Source organism: Scyliorhinus canicula, chromosome 2 (genome assembly GCF_902713615.1).
Source record: "Scyliorhinus canicula chromosome 2, sScyCan1.1, whole genome shotgun sequence".
NCBI lineage: Eukaryota > Metazoa > Chordata > Chondrichthyes > Carcharhiniformes > Scyliorhinidae > Scyliorhinus > Scyliorhinus canicula.
This window is the reverse complement of record NC_052147.1, coordinates 153,525,129-153,537,379: the sequence shown is the minus strand read 5'-3', so window position 1 is coordinate 153,537,379 and position 12,251 is coordinate 153,525,129. Positions and strand designations below refer to the sequence as shown.

At 46.2% G+C, this 12,251-nt stretch overlaps 1 protein-coding gene across 4 annotated transcripts in view; it reads left to right on the top strand.

Annotated features, from left to right (window-relative positions):
• The window catches only part of raph1a (Ras association (RalGDS/AF-6) and pleckstrin homology domains 1a), a 250,079-nt gene that overhangs the window by 152,181 nt on the left and 85,647 nt on the right, over positions 1-12,251 (top strand). The window lies entirely within an intron of this gene.

Below are 12,251 nucleotides of genomic sequence, written 5' to 3'. Positions count from 1 at the left end.
TTGCCATACCAGGCTGTAATGCAGCCAGATAGGATGCTTTCTATGGTGCATCTGTAAAAGTTGGTAAAAGTCGATGTGGACATGCCGAATTTCCTTGGTTTCCTGAGGAATTATAGGTGCTGTTGTGCTTTCTTGGTGCTAGTGTTTTTATTTTTATTTTTAATTTTTAAAATAAATTTAGAGTACCCAATTATTTTTTCCAATTAAGGGGCAATTTAGCGTGGCCAATCCACCTACTCTGCACATCTTTGGGTTGTGGGGGTGAAACCCACGCAGACACGGGGAGAATGTGCAAACTTCACACGGACAGTGACCCAGGGCTGGGATTCGAACCCAGGTCCTCAGCTATGTAGGCAGCAATGCTAACCACTGTGCCACCCCGCTGCCCCCTCTTGGTGCTAGTGTTGACGTGGGTGGACCAGGACAGATAGTTGGTGATATGCATACCTCGGAATTTGAAACTGTCAACCGTCTCTACCTTGGCACCATTGATGCAGGCAGGTGATAGTTTGCTTCCTGAAGTCAATGACCAGCTGTTTAGTTTTGCTGACATTGAGGGAGAGATTATTGTCGTTACACAACATCACTAGGTTCTCTATCTCCCTCCTGTACTCTGACTCATTGTTGTTTGAGATCCGACCCATCAGCAAACTTGTAGATGGAGTTGGAGTTACATTTTGCCATAGAGGGTATAATAGGCGGCTAAGTACACAGTCTTGCAGGGCATTGGTATTGCGAACTATCGTGGAGGAGGTGTTTTTTTAATCCTTGCTCATTGTGGTCTATGGATCAGGAAGCCGAGGATCCAGTTGCGGAGGGAGGCGCCAGGTCCTAGATTTTGGAGTTTTGATACGAGCGTGGCTGGTATTATGGTGTTAAAGGCGGAGCTGTAGTCAATGAATAGAAGTCTGACGTAGGAGTGCGTGTCGTCAAGATGCTCCAGGGATGAGTGTAGGGCCAGGGAGATGGCGTCTGCTGTGGACGGTTGTGGCGGTATTCAACCATTGGCTATTGCGCTTAGATTGTCAGGCGAATGGAAAGGTATTGAGGGGAGGGGGTGAAGAACATAGCATGTCCCATTACCCAGATGATTTGTTGCCTCATCTCATCCCGTGATAACATCCTATCTATCAGTGTGGGTCTCTGCAACTGGGAGAACGAAGACAGCTTTTTATGAATAAAGTTCCTCACCTGCAAATACCTAAATGCACTCTCCCTTGCAAGTTGAAAATTCTCCTCCATCTCCTCTAAACCCACAAACCTACCTTCCACAATCAAATCCCTGAATCTCTCAACCCCTTTTCTCTTCTGTATCTTGTACATTGCATCCAGCCCTGACGGTGCAAACCTATGATTATCACAAATTGGCGACAATAAAGACATGTCCCCCAGTCCAAAATGTCTGAACTGGTTCCAAATTCTTAAAGATACCACTGCCACCGGGCTTCTCGAGAGCCTGGTCAGGGAAAACGGAAGAGGGCCGTAACCAACTCTCTTAGACACAAACCTACACAAGAGGCCTCCTCCATCCAACCCCACCCCAAACCCGGTTCTTCAAATCATATTTATACTTTCCCAATGTTCACCACATAGTAATAGAGCATCAGGCTTGGCAACACCACCCATCCGATTGTCGCTCTCTCTGCAGGAAGGCATTTAAGTCCTGAGAGTCTTTCCTGCCCAGACAAAGGCAAAGAGGAATATATCAACCCAAGTGAAAAAAGATTTGGGAAGGAAGATCAGAAGACTCTGGAACACGAATAGAAACCTCGGTAAAACATTCATTTTGACCCGCCAAGGTTAGTGGGAGGCCATCCCACCTCCTCGGGTCCCCCTTCATCTTCTCCACCAGACTGGTCAGGTTCAGCTTGTGTAACAGTGTCCAATCGTGCGCCACCTAAATCTCTAAGTACTTAAACTTTGCCTTGGCCAGATAAAAGGAAATCTCCCCAGATCAGTCCTCTTCCCCAGGGAATTTACCGGGAAGATTTTGATCTTTCTCATATTCGATCTGTACCCTGAAAAGGATCCAAATATTTTCAACAGTTCCATAATTTCTCCCATACAGTGAGAGGATCAGAAACTTAAAACACCAAATCATCTACGTAAAGGGACACTATGTTCTTCATCCTCCATCACCCAATACCTTTCCCAGTACCTGACGATCTAAGCACAATGGCCAATGGTTCAATCGCTAATGCAAACAGTAGTGGAGTCAACGGGAAACCCTCATAGAATCATAGAATTTACAGTGCAGAAGGAGGGTATTCGGCCCATTGAGTCTGCAGCAGCCCTTGGAAAGAACATCCTATCTAAGCCCATACCTCCACCCTAACCCCTTAACCCCAACTAACCTTTTTAGACACAAAGGGCAATTTAGCATGGCCAATCCACCTAACTTGCACATCTTTGGACTGTGGGAGGAAACCGGAGCACCTGGAGGAAATCCACGCAAACACTGGGATAACGTGCAGACTCCACGCAGACAGTGACGCAAGCTGGGAATCGAACCTGGGACCCTGGAGCTATGAAGCTGGAGCTGTGAAGCAACTGTGCTAACCACTATGCTACCGTGCTGCATCTCATGCCCCTGTGTAGCCGGAAATATCCTGGGTTCACAGCATTAGTCCGGATACTAGCCGTGGGGACATTATCTAGCAGTTTCACCTAGGAAATAAAAGTGGGACCAAACCCAAATCGCCCGAGAACTCGAAGAAATCGCTCCACTCTGTACGGACAAAGGCCTTGTCTGCATCCATGGTGATGATTACCTCTGGCACCTGCTCCACAGGGCGACATGACCACATTCAAAAGCCTCCTGATGTTGGACGACAACTGTCGGCCCCATATGAATCCTGTCTGATCCTCTGTTCACTTCTGGTCAGCATCCCTTCAAATGTTTCGCCAAAACCTTAGTTAGTATTTTCATATCAGTGTTTAATAGTGAAATATGACCCATACTTAAGGGCTCTTTGTTCTTTTTGGGATTAGAGAAGTAGAGGTCTGCGTCAGTGTGACTGGCAGCACCCCTCTCATCAGAGTGGTTGGAACATTCCCTGCAAGTGCGGTGCAACAAGACCACAAACTGTAAAATTCTGCTAGAAAACGATCCGGCCCCTGTATCCTCCCCGATTGGGACCAATGCAGTCTATAACATTTTCCAGTCCCTCCCCCTTCACCCTTTCTACCACTGGGAAGTCCAGTCTGTCCAAAAATTGCTACATCTCTGAGTCATCCTCCGGCAGTTCAGACTTTCATAGCCCTCAATAAAAAAAACCTCAAAAGCTCTATTAATCTTATCTGGGGCAGGAACCAGCTCTCCCCCCTCATCTTTAACCTGAGCTATTTCTTGTGTGGGACCGCAAACCAGTCCACCCTCTGGTCTAATACACACTGAAACCTCCCCTCATAATCAATTGGTGTGAGCCCAGATCAGGAATGGCTTTTGAGAAAATCTGCGTTGTTCCAATTTGGTGAAAAATGTTCGCTGATACCACTGGTGCACCCACCAGCACCCCACTCACCATATCATATTGTCCCGCAGGGATGTCAAAATTCTAGTTGCCGTAAATGCCACCCTCCTGTTGATCAAGATTGCAAATCCTCTCGACCTGGAATCAAAATTTGAGTGTAACACCTGCCCCATCCACCCTTTCCTCAGACTCGTCTGATTACTAATTTGCAAATGTGTCTCCTGCAAGAAGACTACCTCTGCGTTCAAAGTCCTCAAGACTTTTAACTGGGCTATTAAGTCTCCTAATATTCAAGGTGGCATGGTGGTGCCGTGGTTAGCACTGCTACCTCATGGCGGTGAGATCCCAGGTTCGATCCCGGCCCGGGCCACTGTCCATGTGGAGTTTACACATTCTCCCCGTGTTTGCGTGGGACTCACCCCCACAACCCAAAAAGATGTGCAGGCCTAGGTGGATTGTCCATTCTATATTGCCCCTTAATTGGAAAACAAAAAATTGGGTACTCTAAATTTATTTACAACATTTAAAAAAAAAAAGTCTCCTAATGTTTCACGTCACTAACCTAGTTTTGGTGGTGGTGGTGGGGGGGTTGGGGGGGGGGGGGGGGGGGGGGGGGATGCCGCTTCCACCCACACATAGGCCCATATGTAAAGAGACCCTCATCGCTAGCATTTTATTGACCCCCCCCCCCCACCACCACCCACCCTTCCAAACATCTGCTAACCATCCCTCCCAGCTCAAACAGGCACCCACTCTCCTCCCTTCCCACTCCAGCACAGAAAACCCAACCCACCTAAACCTTAGCCAACAAACAAGTCAACAAATCTACTATGTGGTACTTTGATATCTTTATACACAACATCAACCACACTACCCTGATCAACGTCATCAAATAACTAATGAAATAAAAAATGAAATGAAAATCGCTTATTGTCACGAGTAGGCTTCAATGAAGTTACTGTGAAAAGCCCCTAGTCGCCACATTCCGGCACCTGTCCGGGGAGGCTGGTACGGGAATCGAACCGTGCTGTTGGTCTGCTTTAGAAGCCAGCGATTTAACCCAGTGAGCTAATATGAGCAGTGCCGCAAATTCTCTGCCTGATTTAAGATCTTTGGGGGGGGGGGGGGGGGGGGATACTTAGAAAATTGCTGAATGGCCTAGCTCCAATTTTGAGGTTACACCCCTTGTTCTGGACCAGTGAATTGTTGCTTCTTTATCTACTCTGTTAATGCCTTTCAACATCTTAAACATACCACCTGTGACCTCTGCCCCCCAGAAGGAGATGGGCAGCAAGTTCCCCTCCAAGCCACATATCATCTTGACTTGAAACTATATTGCCTTTCCTTTACTGTCACCGGGTCTGAATCCTGAACTCCCTAACAGCATCTTGGATGTACCTACACATGGACTGCAAAGCTTCAGGAAGGCAGCTCACCATCACCACCTTGAGGGCAATTAGAGGTGGGCAACAAATGCTCGCATTGCCAGCGAGACACTCATCCAGTGAATGAATTAAAATCAAACTCCTTTAGGTCATCTCTTAATCTTGTTCACCCAAGGGAAAATAGACTATGAAACCTGTTTTCATAATTGTATCCGTTTTGACCCAGTGTCATTGTGGAGAACCTGTGTTATGTCTTCCTGAGGTGTTCATTTTTTAAAAAAGTATTTTTATTAAGGTTTTGCAGAATTTTTCATAATAAAACAGTAGTAACCATAATAACACAACAAACTAGAGTGAACATTAACGTAGTGTAAAAAGAGAATATACAATAACAATTAAATAGACATTACCCCACGCGACCCAGTCTTCCCACTCCATCCAATGAAGCACCCCCCCCCCCCCCCCAGATTGCTGCTGCTGCTGACATTTTAATTTTCCCCGAGAAAGTCGACGAACGGCTGCCACCTCCGAGAGAACCCAAGCGTAGACCCTCTGAAGGCAAACTTTATTTTCTCAAGGCTGAGACACCCAGCCATGTTGTTAACCCAAGTCTCTACACTCGGGGGCTTTGAGTCCCTTCACATTAATAAAATCTGTCTCCGGGCTACGAGGGAGGCAAAGGCCAAGACGTCAGCCTCTTTCGGCCCCTGAACTCCCGGGTCTTCTGACACTCCAAAGATCGCTATCTCTGGACTCGACACCACCCGTGTGTTAAGCACCTTGGACATTGCCCTCGCGAACCCTTGCCAGAACACTCTAAGCTCTGGGCATGCCCAAAACATGTGGACATGGTTTGCAGGGCTTCCCTTGCACCTCATACAACTGTCTTCTACCCCAAAAAACTTGCTCATTCTCGCTGCCGTCATGTGTGCCTGGTGGACCACCTTAAATTGAATTAAACTGAGCCTGGCACATGATGAGGAGGAATTAACCCTACCCAGGACCTCTGCCCACAGACCCGCTTCCAACTCCTCACCTAGCTCCTCCTCCCACTTGCCCTTGAGCTCCTCCACCGGGGTTTCCTCCGCCTCCTGTAGTCCCTGATAGATATCCGACACCCTCCCCTCCCCCACCCAGGTGCCGGAGACCACCCTGTCCTGTATCATCAGTGGCAGCAGTGTCAGAAAGGCCACTACCTGTTTTTTCAGGAAGGCTTGTACTTGCAGATATTTAAAGGCATTTCCTGGCAGCAGATTAAATTTGTCCACGAGCACTTTCAAACTGGGAAAGCCTCTGTCGATGAACAGATCTCCCATCCTTCTGATGCCTGCCCTCTGCCAGCTCTGGAACCCACCATCCATCCTACCCGGGACAAACCTGTGGTTGTTGCATATCTGAGTCCAGACCGACGCTCCCTCCACCTTCTTGTACCTCCTCCACTGTCCCCAGATCCGCAGTGTCACCACCACCACCGGATGTGTGGAGTAACGGGTCGGCGAGAACGGCAAAGGAGCTGTCATTAAAGCTCCCAGACAAGTATCTTTACGTGACGCCGCCTCCAACTGCTCTCATGCCGTGCGCGCCCCCCCCCCCCCAATTGCCCACTTCCTAATCATAGCTGTATTGGCCGCCCAGTAGTAGTTGCGAAAGTTCGGCAGCGCCAACCCACCACTTGACTGCACTCCAACAGCGATGTCCTTACCCGCGGGGTCTTATTCACCCACACAAAGTCCGTAATGATCCTACTCGCCCGCTTAAAAAAGGCCTTGGGGATGAAGATGGGGAGGCACTGAAAGACGAACAAAAATCTGGGGAGGACTGTCATTTTCACGATCTGCACCCTCCCTGCCAGTGACAGCAGGAGCATGTCCCACCTTTTAAAGTCCCCTTCCATTTACTCCATCAACCGGATCAGTTGAGCATTTGCAGGGCATCCCATTTCCTGGCCACCTGTATACCCAGGTAACGAAAACTTTTCTCTACCATCCTGAGCGGCAGCTCTTTCAGTCTCTCCTCCTGCCCCTTGGCTTGGATCACAAACAACTCGCTCTTTCCCATGTTCAGCTCGTACCCTGAAAAACTACCAAAATCCCTCAGGATCCGCAGAGCCTCCCCCATCCTCTCCATAGGGTCCGAAATGTACAGGAGCAAATCATCCGCGTATAGCGAGACCCGAGGCTCTCAGTGCCATAGCTAGTGGTTCTATAGCTAGGGCAAATAGTAACGGGGAGAGGGGACACCCCTGCCTCGTTCCCCGGTGAAGCTCGAAGTACCCCGACCTCAGCCGGTTTGTACATACACTTGCTACAGGTGCCTGGTACAGCAATTTCACCAAGCCAATAAAGTCCTCACCAAACCCGAACTTCCCCAGCGTTTCCCAGAGGTACTCCCACTCCGCCCGGTCAAAGGCTTTCTCTGCGTCCATCGCTGTTACCACCTACGCCTCCTCTCTCCCCCCCCCCCCCCGAGGGCATCATAATAATATTCAAAAATCTCCCGACATTGGTATTGGTTGAGGTGTTCATAACTGAATACAGTACTCCATCAGAACCCTGCCTCAAATCAATACATTAAGAAGAGGGGAGAAAGCCAATGTGAAAATGCACAGAAACACTTGAATATTAATGCAACATTTTGTGTAAAGGAAGCAGTGGCATATCAGGCTCCTATCTAGGGCTTGTTTTCTTTTGAGCTCTCCTTTGTTTTCTCCCATGGGTGTAATTGGAAAGTCTCTTTCCTTTTTCCAATTCATGTTTGCAATGTTCACCTTCAGAGTAACAAAACAGATGGCACAAACTCCTCTAAGTGAAGACGAGCTAGCGAACAGCTGGGAGGTAATGTGTAAACCTGATTCCCTCATGAGCAGTGAAACTGAAATGAGAAACTCGCTGTGGAGGTGTTCCATCGTCTCCTTTGGTGCATTGCACTGAGAAACCAAGTTGAAAGTCCTATTGATTGGAGCTGCAAGCAGTTTTGAATCCTGTCATGGCGAGAGTTGCATGCTGTTAGTCAAGATTGATGTTTGTTGCAGTTCTCAGTTCGATCAGAAGATCAAGCCTAGGGGTTTATAAAAAAATAAATAAAACTATGTATGGTGTATTTGTACCTTTCATCATGTCCTTCCACTTCCCAAATATTACCTTCAGCCGAGAATGCAGCCAATCTGCTGCTGGTTTGCAGAGCTGCTATGGACCAAGTGATCTGTTCATTTTTCTATTTTGAAGCGAGGAAGGAAATACTTGGCATATCTAGTTATTCTTTGAAAGAAATGTATTGTACTTGTGCACTAATAATAATAATCATTATTAGTGTCACAAATAGGCTTACATTAACATTGCAATGAAGTTACTGTGAAAATCTCCTAGTCTCCACACTCCAGCGCCTGTTCAGATACACAGAGGGAGAATTCGGAACGTGCAATTCATATAATAGCACGTCTTTCGTGACTTGTGGGAGGAAACCGGAGCACCTGGAGGAAACCCACGCAGACACTGGGAGAACGTCAGACTCCGCACAGACAGTTACCCAAGCCGGGAATCGAACCTGGATCCCTGGCACTGTGAAGCCCTTACCAGGACTTTGTATAGCTGTTAGAAAACTTTCTCCCCTTGTATTCATGCACTTTACTTTAAAGGGGTGACATATGTCTACATGATCCCTATATCCCCATTGGACCTGTTCCTAGGTTTTCATCATTTAAAAAAACATCTAGCCATTTTACATTGCTGTTTGTGGACCTTGTTTTGTGCAAATTATCTGCTATTTTTCTGTGTTCATATGTGAATGTTAAGTGCACCTGATGGGGCTCATCTGAGTGAGATGTAGACCACAATTGCAGGCACTTTGGTTGAATTCTTACATTCTTAAGAATGTGACTAAAAAGCTAGTTTCTCAAGCTCGTGTTGCATAGAAAAACGTAAGAGATTGTATAATAGAAAAGGCTTTTTGTTCCAGCCTGTGTGTCAATATGTCTTCTCCACTCACAGTAGTCCTAATCACTTTATCTCCTACCCTTTAACAACCTATTTAATGTTTCCCTGTTACTAGACAAGTCATCCAGAGGAAATTAGCTCAAATCTCGACATGGGGAGTTTGAGAAGGTGAATTAATTGAAACTTTTTTTTAAATCGGGGAAATATTTTTTTAAAAACTGGTATCTGTTAGAGTGGCTGTGACGCTGTTGGATTGTCATAAAAGTCCAGCTGGTTTACTATTATCCTTTATAGAAGGAATCTTGCTCCCGTTGCCCAGCCTGGCCTATGTGACTGCAGTCACACATTGCAGACTCTGAAGCCCTCTTGGGTTGCATCAACCTCTACATCAATTGTTCACGAAGGCCACCCATCATCAACACGTCAGTACCACTAAATGGCTAATAAGTAGGCTGATAATATCCTGAGTATGGATTTTTTTTAAATGTCTGTTTTAAAAAGAAACCCCTGACACTGGAACAACCTCAAGTTGGCCCAAAGTGTTTTACATCCATTGAGGTATTTTTTGAAGTGTAGATGCTGTTGCAATGTAAAAAAAACACAGCCAATTTATACACATCAAGCTTCGACTAACAACAATGTGATAATCTGAGATTGTCAGGTATATGATTGTTTAGTGGTGTTTATTGTGTAATAAAAAATTGACCAGGGTGAAGGAGATGGCTCCTCTTCAAAATAGTACCGTGGGATCTTTTCTATGTCTACCTGAAAGAGTTGATGTTTCATCTGAAAGGCAGCATCTGACTGTCTAACATTCCCTTGGTACTACACTCGGAGTGACGACCTAGATTCCTATGCTCAAGTCTCTGAAGTAGGCTTGAATGCACAAACTTTCAACTTAGAGATGAGAATGCTACCCATTGAGCCATAGCTGTCACAACTTGGTGAGGCACGGTGGGGGTATCTTGCTAAATGGGTGAGTTCACTAGCACCTTGATGTGTAAGCAATAAATCCCAAGCCTTTGTTTTATCACAAGGTTTGTTGATTCAATACAAATAAATGAACGGAGGCAGTGAATCTAACTTGACACTTAAGGTACAGTTGCAAAGCATTACCTGTTGGGGTATGATCCTGCAGTGCCCCACCCAACAGATGAACCAAGGTGGTGAATATTGGTTGGTATTTGACTGCAAAAGACATCACTACCTTGTCTTGTCCTCACCTGATGTCCCTATTGTCATCCATATTGGGTGTTCTTAGTAGCTTTCTTCCTTGCCCACTCTAGGGGTTGTGCCACTCGGGGAGGGGGCTATGATCGGTATTACATGATGCAGATCAGAAACTAAATCTGGGATCTTTTGTGGTCATTATGGCTCAGTTACTGCATATAATTGCCATCTGATCTATCAGGGGAGGCACGGAATTGAAGTGCATGAAGACCAGTTGGGATGCGAAGTGAGAATGAAGCTTCTTGGATTCAGCTGGATTATGTGGTTGCTGTGACTTGCTGACTTTACCATGAGAAGCACACATTGGAAAAGTTAAAAAGGGGTCTGGGTTTTGTGCTATTTAAGTCTTGAATATTTCTAATTAGAGGATTAGAATGTTGCATTGGACATGTCTGTTTAGAAACTTTTCACCACTCTGTCCAAAGATTATGCTGCTGCTCCATTCTTCAAAGTTAGAAATGAGAATTTTCACTGTTTATTTACTTTCACTTGCCTGTCACTCCTCCCCTCAATTTGCCTGCAAATAGTTATCCTCGCACTCTTACGCCCTTATTAGTTTTGAGGGTGGCCAATCTCTGTCGCCAGTGCAGTTATGAAATGCGACTCCAAAATTGAAGTTTCTGCCTCCTTGATGTGAGGTACAGTAGGCCCCCCTCGAATGTACTTGAAATGTGGAAGAAACAGCTGTAACTTAATAGCTTACCCTAGCTCTAAAGAGATGCATACCAAGTTTCGAGAGAAACTATACTGATACCTCACTTGAACATCTGCGATGAGGAGAGTTTGGGGAGCTTGGGATTCTTCACTCTGGGAAAGTGAAGTTTCGGGTCCCTGCGACAAACAGCTCCTCAAACACGGTCACAAACATCCCCCACCTTTCCTCAAATCCCCCTGCAGAGCCCCTTAGCTCATACATTATCATCTCCAACTGTAGGAATGCAGGAAGTCATACAGGTCACCCAACCAAGCTGCGACCGCCAACTGCCACTCCAGCAAAATTCGCCACCGAGCAATCAGAGCGGCGAAGGCCACAACATCGGCCTTCCTCATCTCCATGAGCTCCGACTTCTCTGAAACCCCAAATATTGCCACCAGAGAGTCGGGGTCCTCCCATCTCCTCCACTATCCTGGCTAAGACCGCAAACGCTCCTACCCAGAATCGTCCCAATTTTTCACAACCCCAAAACATGTGCATGTGGTTTGCTCGCCACACCTCTCACACTCATCTGCTACCCCCTGAAAGAAGCCACTCATTCTCGCCCGAGTCATACGCACCCTGTGCACCACGTTAAACTGTGTCAGGCTCATCCTTGCACAAGAGAAGGCCCCGTTTACCTTTCGCAGTGCCTCATTCCATACTCCACAACTGAAGCCACTCCGCATTCTTGGGGGCTAAAAGAATCCAGATACTCAACAAGACAGCTTCAAACCTGAAGACACTGGCGATGGGTTCAAGTTCAGAGAGGCCCAGACAGTTTGTTCAGTGGGTGGTGAAGAATAGAAGACTGGGCAGTCCAGGGGGCAATGAGAGGGGGTGTGTTGGAAAAGCTGAGGAAGAATTGGTTACATATTGAATGGGTATATGGAATTAAAGTTTTGACCGTAAACACCATCAACTTGCTTCTAAGTTCAAAACCCTCTTATTCTTTTCTCCTACCCCTTTCCCGCAAAAGTTATAACTTGCTCTCTGTGCTGTCAATGCCCTGTCGCGATCTTGCTCACCCCTCTGAACCTGTGGCTCCCTCGTTCATTCCCCTTTTCTTGTTCTCTGTTGTATGATGAGACGCAGATATGCTGGCCGTCCTCGCTTATATTGAGGGAATTTTCTTTTGCTACTTTGAATCCCATACCAAATATTTTGATCATTAAACTTCTCACCTGTTATCTGTTTTTTTTTCAACCCATCAAAATCTTCGAATGTCAAGGTGAGTAATGATAATTGAAATTGACTACAAGAATCATCATCTGCCTTTCTTAAACAGTCTCCTCAACATTGATATTGCTGAGATGTTCAAAATGTTGCTTTTAAAGCATGAATAGATGTGACTATTGTAGCTGTTACTTTTATTCAGGAATAAATAATGCCAATGGCTTTTTGTCTCTAAGGAGTCCCTAGAGTGATGAGCACTTAAATGCTTTGTTTAGCAATGGCATTGAATCATAGGTTCATGAATGATCGTGAGTTCATTTGCAGGCCCACAAATACATTGAACTGCTCACATGCCACCCAG